We start from the raw sequence: 14,602 nt of genomic DNA, 5'->3' as shown, positions 1-14,602 counted from the left end.
ACAACCATTATAAACTCACTTTGTCTTAATATATTTCCGTGTCACTTAAACCAAGATGAGCATCCTGTATTAAGAGAAACATATGTGAATCAATCAAAGGCAGGGCTCTAAACAATTTAGAGGGACATTTTCACCACTGTGGCCTAGAGGCAATTGGTACAAGATCTGGCAAGGTTCCTTGTGACCCTCACACTTGCCCAGCTCTCCGCTGCATCTTACTCTCAACTATATACTACTGGTCAAGGATATCGCAGCTAGTAAGAGCACGGCAGATGCTTTTGAAGAGATCTGCTCACCATGACATCCCTTCTCAGGAATCCAGCCCTGAACGCCAAAGGGGAGCCCCGGCATCATGTCTGAATGAAACGGCCAGGCCAGCATCCTCCCACCACCCTGGAGCTGAATAGCTGGAGGCAGACATCCGGCCCGAGCTGGCCAATGACATTCTCATCCCGGAAAACGCAAAGCCGGACGAGAGACAACTGCCAGTCTGCGTGGGTGGCCAGAGCTGCAAGCTGGAAGCACGGGAGCTGTGGGGATGTCACAGTCTGTTCCATGATGAAGCAGCAGAGAAGTGAGGAGTGAAGCAGATGAACAGAGACAAGCAACAAAAAGAGATGGAAAGGGCGTCCTTAAGGGCTTCTATTGGCCCAGATGTACCCTGACCCTTGTTGGTGAAATTCTTTTTAGTTTCAGCTAACTCAGGTTGGTTTCTGCTACTTGCAACCCCAAAGCCATATCTAATAGAAAGGTGAAAACACAAAAACCAGAACTGTCACCTTAACATATGCAAAAACATTTTCATTTCAACTGCCTGAGCAGAGATGCACAGATATTTCAGGTTAAGCAAATATGCCAGTCCACTTAATATGCCTGCTTACTTAATACGTCTACATGACACCCAGTGAAAAATCGTGCTGGAAAGAATTAAGGTAAGAGTGGAGAAAACGGTGTCACGATGAGAAAAGTTTCGAATCAGGTTAAGCTACATGGTCATTCATTCAATATTTATAATGCCAAGTACTAGAGCTGCAATGACGAATATCAACCAACCCGTGTTCAGAGCTCTCCACTTAAAAGCTGAGAAAGACATAAAAACAAGCGTGATAAAACACTTGTGCAACAAGATGCACCAGTCATTCAAAGCACGTGGGAAGAGCCATATTGGAAGCCTTCACAGAGGAGATAGTGTGAACTTTCTTGAAATCTGAACAAGATGACTAAATGGGGAATGCAGGGCAATCGTATGTACAAAGGCAAGGAGTGGTTCAGAACTGTGGGAGCGTAGAGTTCAAGAGGAGAGACGCAGAGGGCTAAGAGGGTAAAAGGTGGGCAGGGCCCAGATTATAACCCCCTGATACTCCATGACAAGGGGCATGGCCTTTTACCCTAAGAAGAATGGGAGTTGGTAAGATGTAAGCAAAGGACTAACATAATTGCATATGAAGTAATCACGAGGGCAGCACCATGCAAGATGCACATCCGGATTAGAGTCAGGATGACTAGATGGGAGAACTATCCTAACCTGAGGAGGAACGTAGTGGGTGGCCCTCAGAAAGACAGGTCCATGTCCCAGAACCTGTGAAGGTGACCTTACTTGGAAAAAGAGTCTCTGCAGATGTAGTTAGGGATCTGGAGATGAGATCATCCCGGATTGCTGGGGGTCCTAAATCCAGTGACAAATGCCTTTAGGAGACACACACAGGGAAAGAGAGGAGACGACCAGGTGAAGATGGAGGCAGAGACTGGAGTTAGACGATCATAGGCCAAGGAAAGCCTGGAGCCACCACAAGCGGGAAGAGGCAAAGGAGAACCCTCCCCCAAGGCCTTCAGAGGCAGCACGGCCTTGCGGACACCTTGATTCCAAGACGTGAGGCCTCCAGAACCGTGGGAGAACAAATTCTGCTGAGAGTTGTTTTCAATGCCAGATGAACATGAGAATTACCAGGGAAGCTTCATAAAAATATGCTTGCCTAGGGCTTCCCTGGTGGCGCAGTGGTTGAGAGTCCGCCTGCCGATGCAGGGGGCGCGGGTTCGTGCCCCGGTCTGGGAGGATCCCGCGTGCCGCGGAGCGGCTGGGCCCGTGAGCCGTGGCTGCTGGGCCTGTGCGTCCGGGGCCTGTGCTCCGCGATGGGGGAGACCGCAGCAGTGAGAGGCCCGCGTATCGCAAAAAACAAAAAAACAAAAAACAAACAAACAAACAAAATATATGCTTGCCTAAGTCTCAAGAGATGCTGATTCAGTAGCTCTGGGACAGAACTGTTCCACAGGTGATGCTTACTTGCAGCTACAGTTGAGGACCCTGGTTTTAAAGGCAAAAAATCAATAGTATTTGGTGACCTATGATGTGGCCGCACCAAGTGAGGGACAGAGAAAGGGAATATCACATAGGCTCCCGGCCAAGGCCAAGGCGACGGCATTATTAGAAATAGGAATTACAGGGACATCCAGGGGAAGACATGTATGAGGCAAGAGAAATTATAAACTTGGGTGCCTGCACCATACAGGTGTGGAAGTTAAAATCATGAGAGCAAATGAGATTACTCAAGAAAATGTACAGAATAAAGTAAAGAAGGCAAGGACAGACCCTGGGAAAGATGACCATTTAAAGAAATAAACCGTAATTCACAGAACTATTCGTCAAAAAAGTGACTTTCAACATATGTAAATTTCAAACAAAATAAATACCTTTTATATCTTCAAAAAAATAAAGAAATAAACCCTTCTTAGTCATAGGCAGAAGGACCAGGGCCAGTAGAAAGTTGCATTACCAAAGACAGGAGAAGAGAGAATTTTAACAGTGTTAAATCAGTTAAGAGGCCAGTCAGAAATGCGCAAGTATGATTTGGAAAAGAACAGGTCATTACTGACATCACCCACCTTCAGAGCAAACTAGCAATGCTCTCTCCTTCCCATCTTCTCATGGCCAAGAACCTCAAAAGAGGGCTCCACACCCACTGTCCGAATTCCCTACCTGTCGACTCTTCAGCCCACTATTGTTTGCTTCCAAATCTAAAGGTACATTTGCTCATAAAGGCAAAAAAGTGTTATTCCATGAAAGAGGGTCAGAATGCTGTCTGGCCCGGCAAGCTTTTCAGCCAGCAAGTTTGTAGAAATAAGATTTCCAAGTGCTGCGGGCATACCTGTCTCAGCTGCTAAACAAGGGTATTTTGATTCAAACCCACAAGTTGCCTTTCAAGCTTCAAATTTTAAAAAAAATTCTGGAGACTAAAAACATCCACTTATTTAGTAAATGTGTGATGAAAATGTAGCTCTTCATATATGCAGGGCAAATAGGTGGTAAAGGTATTTGGAAGCTTCAGAGGACAATGAAAAACCCTTGTAAGAAAGCTCACAAGGTAAGAAATGTTTTTTCTTGGTTTAAAATTCAGAGTTCACACATTAATTCTTTTTAGTAGCATTTGCTGTGCATTTATTATGTGCCAAGAAACCTTGTAAGGGAGGCTCCTCGTGGGCAGATAAGAGGCCTGAATGACTGGAACACGCATAAATTGCACGGCTGGGAAGGCACAGATAGGACTCAAATCTACATCTGGTTTTGTCTGACTCCATATTTCATACTCTTTCCAGTAGCCAACACTGACAATTTTTAAATTCAAGGCATTTCCTGGCAAACACCATAAAGATACATTCTTGAGAAGATGCCTGCCACCTAAAAAATGCATTTGTCAAAAAGAATTTTCTATAGGAAATAACAGCAAGAGAGGGCGTGCCAGGGGCTCCCAGCCACACTTCGGAGGCATCACATTTGATCTTAACCAGTCTGAACTCACAGAGCAGCACCTGTGTGGGCTACAGAAGTGAAGGCGTCATCAGCATCAAACGGCCACATTCCAGAGGCAGCCCAGCTTCCCATTACAGACTGAAGGCTCTGCCCTCCCTCGAAAGCAGTATCTCTGTCACCTGCACATATAAATCACAAGCAACTACTAGCTAAGACAGACTTTACACTGCAGATGAACAGGCCAGGGACACTAGAGACAAGAGATGTGAAGGGCATTGGACTCTGATAAACCCCTGCACCGTGGCCCCCGGGTCTCGAGGAGTGCACATCAATTCACCACGACAGTGAACGCACTAACGCACTGCTGCAACCGTGCATATGGAGATGCACGTAAACCAGTAAGTGCCTGACACTGGCTTTACATCATTACAGCCCGAACTCCTCATTATTTAAGCTATCAGATGCATCTGGACTTGCACTGCCCGACTGAACTCCATACATAAAGCCCAGGGACACAACAATATCTATTTTCCTGTGCCTAACAAATGCTGCGTATTGTACGGTTTCATAAAATAAATAGTAGACTTTCATTTCCAGCCAGAGAACTAACTATGGCAGCACCATTACAGTCTACTCCCTCTGGGGATAACCTGCTGCAGCTTTTTAAACATCAATTCATTTAGAAAATCTTCCTGGGCTTGGCCTCCCAATGAAAATTCTCAATGCCCCATTTCTGGTTGGAAATGGTCTCTGCTCCAAGTAGCTACTTCAGAGCTACTGAATATGAAAATATATTTATATATAAAATATGTAGATGCATATATTCATTCAAGATAGCATCAAGCGAAGTACATGGGGTGAGCCAGGCCCACGGCTGTGTGCTGAGGGGCTTAAGGATACGAGACATCCTGTCTCTTAACAGACTCAGTCAGGTGGAGAAGACAGATCAGGTGACAGATAGTTATAAAACAATACTGATAAGTGCTAATGAAAGTGAGTTAGAAAACACAATGGAAAAAAAAATCAGAACAGTAACTTTTGGATTACTTTAGGACACGGTGACAAGTCTTGGCATGCCCTACATGTGTGATTCAAGTCACGGAACCTTATTAATAGCCTTCTTCACCAACCCTGTGTGACACCACCAGTCGATCTCCCACTTATCTCACACCGTTTGGACTGGATGCTCTTTGAGGAGTTTCCCATTTCTTTGTGTACCTTCCCTTCACCTCTACGTGGTACCTTAAAACCAAGGAGGGGATCGATGAAACAGTCACCACATTAATATGGAAATAATAATAGTGGTGTAAGGGATCAAGAGAGGAATTCTAGCTCCAACTCTTTTCCTAGCTGGTGCTGTGAACTTACCTAAGATGGGACTGTTTCCTCAGCTACAAAGACAGCAACACAAAATAACAATTTCAAGTTTAAAAAGAGATTCTCAAACCTCTTTCAAACATTTCAATCTGATATGGACAGAGAAGGCATTTCATCCAACTCAAATACCAATATCCTGTCTAAGAAGGGTGAAGGTTGTGGCTATTATTTTAACAACTGGCTTTGATCTGCTGCCACACTTCCAAAGACCCCTCAAATCTTTATGGCAGTTGAGGTATGGCAGTTATAGCTACAGGTTGAAGTTTTCCTTATCTTGAGGTTTTTTAGCTTCCCCAGACCAAAATATTTCCCAAGGCAAAACATTAAAACATTCTTTCTATCAGGAACGCAGTACTGCTCCCACACACAGATTTTCAGCCATTCTTCCAGGATTTATACACCCACACACTCTCATCCAGCCCCACTACAGCAAAAGATACAGCATGAAGGCCAGAGGGAGACCCATCCTGGCTCTGCGTCCCATCCCATATTTGCACAAGTCCCTGAACATCTCAGAACCTCACTTTCCCTCCCCATAAAGTAGGAAGAAGGCCTAACATTCTACCACTTGGATTCTGGAGCAGCGTGGTGGTGGGAGATGAGGGCAAAGCTACCCGGAAAGGCCCTGACCCCAGCCTCATCAGCACCGCATCCGCAATGACCAGGGCAGGGACTCTGTTCTCTCCTGCATTCATTCAACTCCTATGACTCTAAAGGCCACACTTCCCTACTTGCTTCTTCCTCCAACCAGCCCATACGAAAGCAAAGAGCATGGAAAGCAAATCCAGTCCACCTAAAACACAGAGGAACTGTTTATGAAAAGAAAAATATTTCTTATCTAATACTTAGCCATCTAGTTCTTTGAGGTCATTCTCCTTCCTTTTTCATCTCAAATTGGTACTGTCACTAAAAAACACAAGATAAAGTTTTTTTTACTGTATTGAATCTCTGATTTTTGAGCATTGCTGGGAGGCCAACAGTAGAGCGTTTTTACTGAATACTGGAAGGTATGCAAAACGTCAGGAATAGAAAAGGCTATTTATGTTACTCTTAAAACACTGACGACTAACGTCTTTTATTCTGCCGTTGGCGCCAACAGTCCAAAATATCTCTGATTAAATACATATTAATATAATATTAGTCATTTATGTCAAAGAATCTTTTTTACCCTATGGGTGAAAAATATTTTTCAAGTATTACCCTGCAGTAATTTTTGATTCCTAAAAGAGAAGATATCACACAAAGGGAAAAAGCCCAAGTATAGCAAGAAATGAATTTGATATAGTACAAGATTTGTACACAATTCACGAATCAGGTAAAGACATCATTTTATCTTATTCCTGAATTAGTACCATCTTTTTCTTGGGCGGGGGGCGGTCTGAGTCATAGCTCTGCCATTAGTAGCTATGTGTTTTAACCTGTTTTTTAAATTGAAGTATAGTTACTTTACAATGTTGTGTTAGTTTCAGATGTACAGCAAAGTGATTCAGTTTCTTACACACAGACACACACACACACCTGTTCTTTTTCAGATTCTTTTCCATTACAGGTTATTATAAAATATTCAATATAGTTCCCAGTAGGTCCTTGTTGTTTATTTTTGTGTATCTGTTAATCCCAAACTCCTAATTTATCTCCCCCCCAATTCCATAACCATAACCATAAGTTTGTTTCCTATGTCTGTGAGTCTATTTCTGTTTTATAAATAAGTTCATTTGTATCATTTTTTTAGATTCCACATATAAGTAATATCATATGATACTTATCTTTCTGTCTGACTTACTTCACTTAATATGATAATCTCTAGAATTAGTACCACTTTACACTCCACACTGCTTTACATAGTTCACCAATTAATAATTTTGAAAACCAAATTAAATCCCACACATTCCTTTTTTAATCACTCCAACATTTGCTTATTTTAGCCTCTCATCACCTAAATTAAGACAGGTATATAAATTGTATGTGGTAGACTGAAATACTGGTCACAGTTCTTCACTCCTCCCTGAAGACATGCCCTTTGACATGGCTTTATACCTCCAGTAAACTTCCTTGCCCTGGACTTTGGGTTGGACCATGTGACTTGCTTTAGCCAATGGGATTTTTTTTTAAAGTCCTACAGGATGAGTATACTTTATTTATTTATTTTTTTGGCTGTGTTATGTCTTCTTTGCTGCACATGGGCTTTCTCTAGTTGTGGCAAGTGGGGGCTACTCTTCGTTGCGGCACACAGGCTTCTCATTGCAGTGGCTTCTCTTGTTGCGGAGCACAGTCTCTAGGCACACAGGCTTCAGTAGTTGTAGCTCGCGGGCTCTAGAGCACAGGCTCAGTAGTTGTGGCACGTGGGCTCAGTAGTTGTGGCTCACAGGCTCTAGAGCGCAGGCTCAGTAGTTGTGGCACATGGGCTTAGTTGCTCCACGGCATGTGGGATTCTTCCCGGACCAGGGATCGAACCCGTGTCTCCTGCATTGGCAGGCGGATTCTTAACCACTGCGCCACCAGGGAAAAAAAAAACAAGCGGGGCATGCACTGTGGTTGGCAGTTGGGATTATCCTGTCATGGCCATAGGAAGAGTATGTCCCAGTCAACCTGCCAAGGAGGACGAGTGACAACGAGCCACATACATGCGATGCAAGCAAAGCCACCCCATCACAGCCTAGTGCAGAGCCACCTCAACAACCCACAGTCATGAGAACAAATGATTGTAGTTTCAAGTCTCTGAGTTTGGTGATGATTGGTCACACGGCATTATACAGCAAAAAGTAAATGAATTTCGAAAGCAAATTAACTTAAGTAGCTTCTTTAGTAGTCAAAAACTTTAGTGGACTAAAAACACAAAAATACAAAATATATACCCATTGAAAGTTTTATATAAAGAATACTCTTTCAATATGAAGGAAAAAGTCTAAAATTAGAGATAATTCCAAATGTGTCGCTTTTTAAATTGGCTATAAAGAATGAGATTTTTTAAAAATGCATACTTCGGGCTTCCCTGGTGGTGCAGTGGTTGAGAGTCTGCCTGCCGATGCAGGAGACACGGGTTCGTGCCCCAGTCCAGGAAGATCCCACATGCCGCGGACTGGCTGGGCCCGTGAGCCATGGCTGCTGAGCCTGCATGTCCAGAGCCTGTGCTCCGCAACGGGAGAGGCCACAACAGTGAGAGGTCCGCGTACTGCCAAAAAAAAAAAAAAGTGCATACTTCTTCAAGAGGGAGACAAAATAGCAAATTGGATGTCCTTTTCTTTTTCTTCAATAAATCATTATGTCAACTAAAATCGGTGGTCCCTCAAATAAGCTACATGATGTGTATGTAAAAAGGACTTACTCTCTAAAAGTCAAATTTTGACATAAAAGAATTAGGATAAAACTAATTATTTGGCAAAGCACTGATTTTTTTCAAACTGTTTACACACAACTTCTACTATAATAAGAGGCCTCTAAAAAGTGAGCATCTCGGGCTTCCCTGGTGGCGCAGTGGTTGAGAGTCCGCCTACCGATGCAGGGGATGCGGGTTCTTGCCCCGGTCCGGGAAGATCCCACATGCCGCGGAACGGCTGGGCCCGTGAGCCATGGCCGCTGAGCCTGCGCATCCGGAGCCTGTGCTCCGCAACGGGAGAGGCCACAACAGTGAGAGGCCCGAGTACTGCAAAAACAAAAACAAACAAACAAAAAAAGTGAGCATCTCAAAGGATGCTCGAAAAGGAAGCATCTTAAACTAGCACTGGGCCCATCGTCTAATATGTACTAAGCTACAGGCATTTCAAATAAAGAACTTGATGGTACAAAGAAATTTGATTTCTTGCCTTAGTACTTATGTAAGTATTAAAGCTAGAAGTAGAAACCAGCAGTGGAATCTCTTCATAATTTATAACTTACATACTTATAACTTATTATAACTATTCCTAACTACTAAATTAATTCCTTCCAATCTCTTTTCCTTTTTTTAAATTTCATGGCATGCCTCTCTTACTACTCCTAAAAGGAATCACACTAATGTATGTCTTACTTTTACTAATGTTTGTTTACTTTAAACTTTGAGTATGCACAGTGAATTTTTAGAAATTCCTAGAAATACAGACATGCCAGAGCAAGCAAATCTAACTTTTGAACATTACTGGGCAATGCCCTGACAATTCCTTACTAAAGAGATATGTAATTGATATCATATGCAAATTAAGTTCTCAGGACAATTTGTTATAAAATATATTAGCTTTATTCAATTACCCATGGCAGAATGGGGGAGAGTGATTTTATATCAAACATATAAATACTCTTTAATGAGCTACAAAGCATAAAGCCATTTGTGGCTTTACATCATGTACATTGATGCTACATAGATTCACTCCCTTTCACATAACTTTTCTAAAGAAGACTGTTTTATTTCTAGAACATTTCCACATAACGAATAGCTGAAACAAGATTAGAAAATATTAGAAATAAAAATGTGTACAAAAATCAAGTTTATTTCAAGAAATGGAAGCCTTCTCTAAAACCTCATTTTATAACAGCCCAGTAGTAGGTGAATCAGGTCAATTACACAAAAGGGCTTCTGAGCCTCTCTGTAGGAAATGACTTTCGTACAACCAACCCCTCAGTGCTACAGAAGCTTATTATCTAGAAGTTAATTTTGGTCTGGAGCATTAACCCAACAGCTGCAAAAGAAAAAAAAATTCATATTCATCCTGAAAATATATTAACTTGTCAATTATCACAAATAATACCTGATTTTTAATGGATACTAGCAGGCAGTGAACAGCCATGTGTATCACCTGAATTCAGGGAGAATCTCATCAAGAATTCAAGAACTGGAACACACCAGAGGTTCCCCCAACCCGCACAACTTTCCCAATTTACCAATTATTGAATTATTGGAAGATTCTTAGGAAATTTCTAGCCATATTCAGAAAAGCACAGTTCGAGAGTTACAAATGACCTTAGATATATACTGGTGCATTGCAAAGATCTGCACTGTCCAATATGGTAACCACTAGCTATATGAGGCTATTCAAATTTTAACTACAATTAAATAAAATTAAAAACTGTTCACACTAGCCACATTACAAGTGTCTGACAGCCACATGTGGCCAGTGGCTACTATACGGAACAGCAGAGCTATAGAACATTTCCATCATCACAGAAAGTTCGACTGCACAGTGCTGGTATAGATTTCAAGCAAGTCAAATCAAGAGCATCTTCAAGATACCCAGCCAATACCTAGTTCAATTCTGTCTTCCGGATTTCTAGAATTTGACAGTTTGGGGACACTGTGTTTCTAAAAGAGTTCCTTGGAATAATGCCAGGGTCTAGAAGACATTGTCAAACTCCATCTCTCCACTTGAAGATGTCTGTCTATCACGTAATTAAGAAAATGTCCTACTGCCTTTTGAGGGGGAAAAAAAAACATTCTGGTATCAAAAAATTTATTTTGCTTGAAGCTGAAACACTTTCTCTAGGGACACATTTTGCAATGTGCAATGTAAGTTCTGGCAAAGCATGATTCACATATAAAAATTCACTTTATAAACAACTTCTAAATTCGGATTTAATTCATATATTGAAAAGGCATTTGATAGAAGTCTTCATCCGTTTCAGATTAATGTTTCTAAGAGCTGAAAATAAAAGAATATTTCCTTCCCATAATTATTTAAAGGTAAAAGAGTAAAATAAAAGCATTTATATTAAAAATCAGGAGCAAAATAAGATGCTTACTATTACCATTTTTATTAAACACTTCTAAAATAATCCTAGTCTAACTAAAAAAACTGAATTAGAAATAAGGGGTATTAACTGTAGGAAAAGAAGATATTAAGGTAGTATTATTGCTGTAATAATTAAAACAATGTATTACTTGAGAACAAAAATCACAAACCAATGGAGAAGAAATGTTCCAGAAATAGACCCTTGACTACGTAAGAAAGTAATATAAGATGAAGAAAGGGCCACCAGTCAATGGGAAAGAAATTGGATTACTCAATTGTGTACAAAAACCAACTATCTAATTTGAAAGAAAAAAATTGCTTAGATCTGCATGTTACATCCTACCACAAAACAAATTCTAAAATACTAAAAAGATAAATATGAAAAATAGTCATAAAACCAAAGAAAACAAAGTTGATTATTTATCATATCCTTGAGTAATAATGTTCTAAACTCAGTTAAAAAAAAAACTGCAAAGAAAAAGATTGGTACGCTTAAATATGTAAAAATCTGAAACTTCTGCATGTCAAGAATTGTAAAATTACATGTCCAACAAAACTAGAAAAAACGTTGGCAATAATATGACAAAAGGTTAACATCGTTAATAGGTAAATGTTTTTACAAGTAAAAGATAAAACAGACATCCCCAAAGATATGCAATAGAAAAATAAGCAAAGAACATGAATAGAAAATTCACAGAGAAAAAACAATGGCTAATGAACATATTTTTTTAATGCTCAATCTCATCAGTAATCAAAAAATACAAATTAGGACTTCCCTGGTGGCGCAGTGGTTGAGAGTCCGCCTGCCGATGCAGGGGACACGGGTTCGTGCCCTGGTCCGGGAGGATCCCACATGCCGCGGAGCGGCTGGGCCCATGAGCCATGGCCGCTAAGCCTGCGTGTCCGGAGCCTGTGCTCCGCAACGGGAGAGGCCACAACAGTGAGAGGCCCACGTACCACAAAAAAAAAAAAAAAAAATTAAAGCAAGATTTCATTATTTGCCAATAAAATTACAAAACTGTTGAAATGACACAGTTACTCTAATATACCACTGGTGAGAATGTGAATTGGTACAATCTCTCCGTAAAATAATTTACCAGTATGTATCAACACCCTTAATAAAAGTACTCATGTTCTTTGACCTAGTAATTCTAATGTGAGGGAATCTATCCCCACGACATAATTTTGAAATACAGTATAGAGTTTTATGCACAAAGATGTTAACTATGTCATTATTTATAATGGCAAAAGACTGGGAATAACCTAAATGTTCAGTAATAATGGATTAAGTAGATAATGTAATTCTACATGATGAAATTACATTTACTACAAATTCTTAATAGCAATGAAAAAGGATTTTGAAAACCAGAATACAAAATGTGCAAATGGTATGTCTAATATGTTCAAAATATTTAATATTCATAGGGAAAGTGAAATAAAAAACCAAAATATTAATAGTGATTATTGTTAGAAAGTATCATTATGTGATTTAATTCTTATTTATATTTTTCGATATCTTCTAAACATCTATGTTGAGTATTTTTTAAATCAGAATTAAACATTTTAAAAAGCATATATTTCATTAAATAAAGGTGGACTCACTGTTTTAATTTCTAATACAGTATTAATCAATTTAGATCTGAAACAAGACCCAGAAATAAAATCAACCCTGAGGACGGGAAGAGGATTAAATTTATATTCAAAAGAAGGACACAGGGCTTCCCTGGTGGCGCAGTGGTTGAGAGTCCGCCTGCCGATGCAGGAGACACGGGTTCGTGCCCCGGTCCAGGAAGATCCCACACGCCGCGGAGTGGCTGCGCCCGTGAGCCATGGCTGCTGAGCCTGTGCGTCCGGAGCCTGTGCTCCGCGGCGGAAGAGGCCACAGCAGTCAGAGGCCCGCATACAGCAAAAAAAATAAATAAATAAAAGAAGGCCACAATGTGTCTAAACTGTTAAATGGCCACATTGAAAACACCATTCATGCACAGATATCTCTGGCACACAAGTAGAACTTGGTTTTTCACAGCTGGGGAAGCTGTTACTTTACAAAAATCTCTTCGCACCTATCATTCTTGAACTTTTAAAACTTTTAAAAATTCCCAAGTTTTCTACTTCTACTAGAGATATTCATGACATATATATACTTATTTATTTTATGTATAATCTTAGTCAAACTTCTAACTCATGTAATTTATCATTAGATTACGAAAATGGTTTCTAGGGCTTAAAGACAGAAACTTTTGAAAAATTTTAATCTGAAACTTCTGTTACCAGATTAATTCCTAAAAGAGAGAATTCTCAGCACCACTAATCAGGCAATGTCAAACTTTCATGTCTTTCTGATGGTTTCTCTCCAGAGGAATACGGTATTAGGCCTTATATTCACACCTTGACTCTGATGAAATTAAGAGCAGGAATTGCAGGCAACTCGTACAATTAGCAGCATCATCTGCATTAAACTTTGAGGCAGATCAGGACTTTTCATACTGCCAAAACTAGTACATATAGAGCTCCATTTTCCAGAAATAGTTATAGCATCACTAGTCAAATCAATAAATCAAAAAAATTCATTTTCAAGTCAGTCTGTCAAGTGAATTAAAGAAAATAAGCAGGTTTTTCTGCTCACATCCTTCACAGCTTTTAATATGCTAATGTGCCCTATGAATCGCCAAGCGGAAGACAGGGCAGGCAGTATTTCCCACTGACTTGGTCTAACATTCCACTCTCATGGCACACGCAGAGCCAACCATTTCCTGGAATAGTGCTCTAAGTGGTCAAGTTTGGGAACAGCCAAGGTAGGTGTGCATATACACCATGCGGCCCACTGTTACTACAAACACATGGGATAATGTATTGGAGAAAAAGCAGGAGTTAGAAACAACTGGATTGCATATTGCCTTTCCCATTTATACACATTTTCTAATTAACATCAACTGGAAATGGACTTCACTTTACAGTCATCTTTTTAGTACTACAACTACTATAAGGAAGAAAGAATGTTATAAATTAATATAGTTATAAATAGAATGTTTAATTTACTTCCTTGGTATATTAATGGCAAGCCACAGTGAAGGAAGAGCTAGAAATGAGAAATTGAGAGGTCAAAGCCACAAATACAGCTCATAAACCTTTCTCATACTGACCCAAGGGAGGCCTAAACAAGACCTGTACAAGGCAGGAGCCTAAAAGTTCCTGGGACCCACAGTGATTTACAATAAAGCTGTGGCTACCCAGAAACCTCGGCTAATGAGGCAGGCTGGGAGCCGCAGCCTCTGGTTTTCCTTCCATGCAAGAGACTGCTCACTGACCCCCAATACTCATACTCCCTTCTACCTTTTAGAAAAATAATCACAATCGCTGACATGTATATAATGCTTCCTTTGTGCCAGGCACTGCCCTGAATGCTTTCAACATAGTAACTTAATGGAATGAATCCTCACCGTATCTCTATGAGGCAGGTGTTTCTACTACCCCCATTTCAAAGACAAGAAAACAGGCACAGAGAGGTGAAGCAACTTCCCCAAAGTCTCACAGCCATTCAGTGGCAGAGCTGGGACTCTAACCAGTCCATCCCAAGTTTCCCTTGCAGCTAGGTGTGGTCATGTGACTGAGACAATGCAGCGGGACCATAAATGATGTATACAACTTCTGATTCCTCTCCTTAAGGTTGAAACCACTTTCCCTAACTGAGGATGGAGCACAGATGGGAGACAGGACCGCTTGTACTCTGAGAGACCAGCTTCCCAAGAGTAACGTGAATGCATCTGGGTTTCTGAATGAC

At 40.7% G+C, this 14,602-nt stretch overlaps 1 protein-coding gene across 1 annotated transcript in view; it reads right to left on the bottom strand.

Moving 5' to 3' along the window:
* The window catches only part of PELI2 (pellino E3 ubiquitin protein ligase family member 2), a gene marked incomplete at both ends in the record, with an annotated part of 201,106 nt that overhangs the window by 149,468 nt on the left and 37,036 nt on the right, over window positions 1-14,602 (bottom strand). The window lies entirely within an intron of this gene.

This window comes from Hyperoodon ampullatus, assembly GCF_949752795.1.
Source record: "Hyperoodon ampullatus genome assembly, chromosome: 3".
Taxonomy (NCBI): Eukaryota; Metazoa; Chordata; class Mammalia; order Artiodactyla; family Ziphiidae; genus Hyperoodon; species Hyperoodon ampullatus.
Note: the sequence above shows the minus strand (reverse complement) of the source record. Positions and strands in the feature narration are given on the sequence as shown.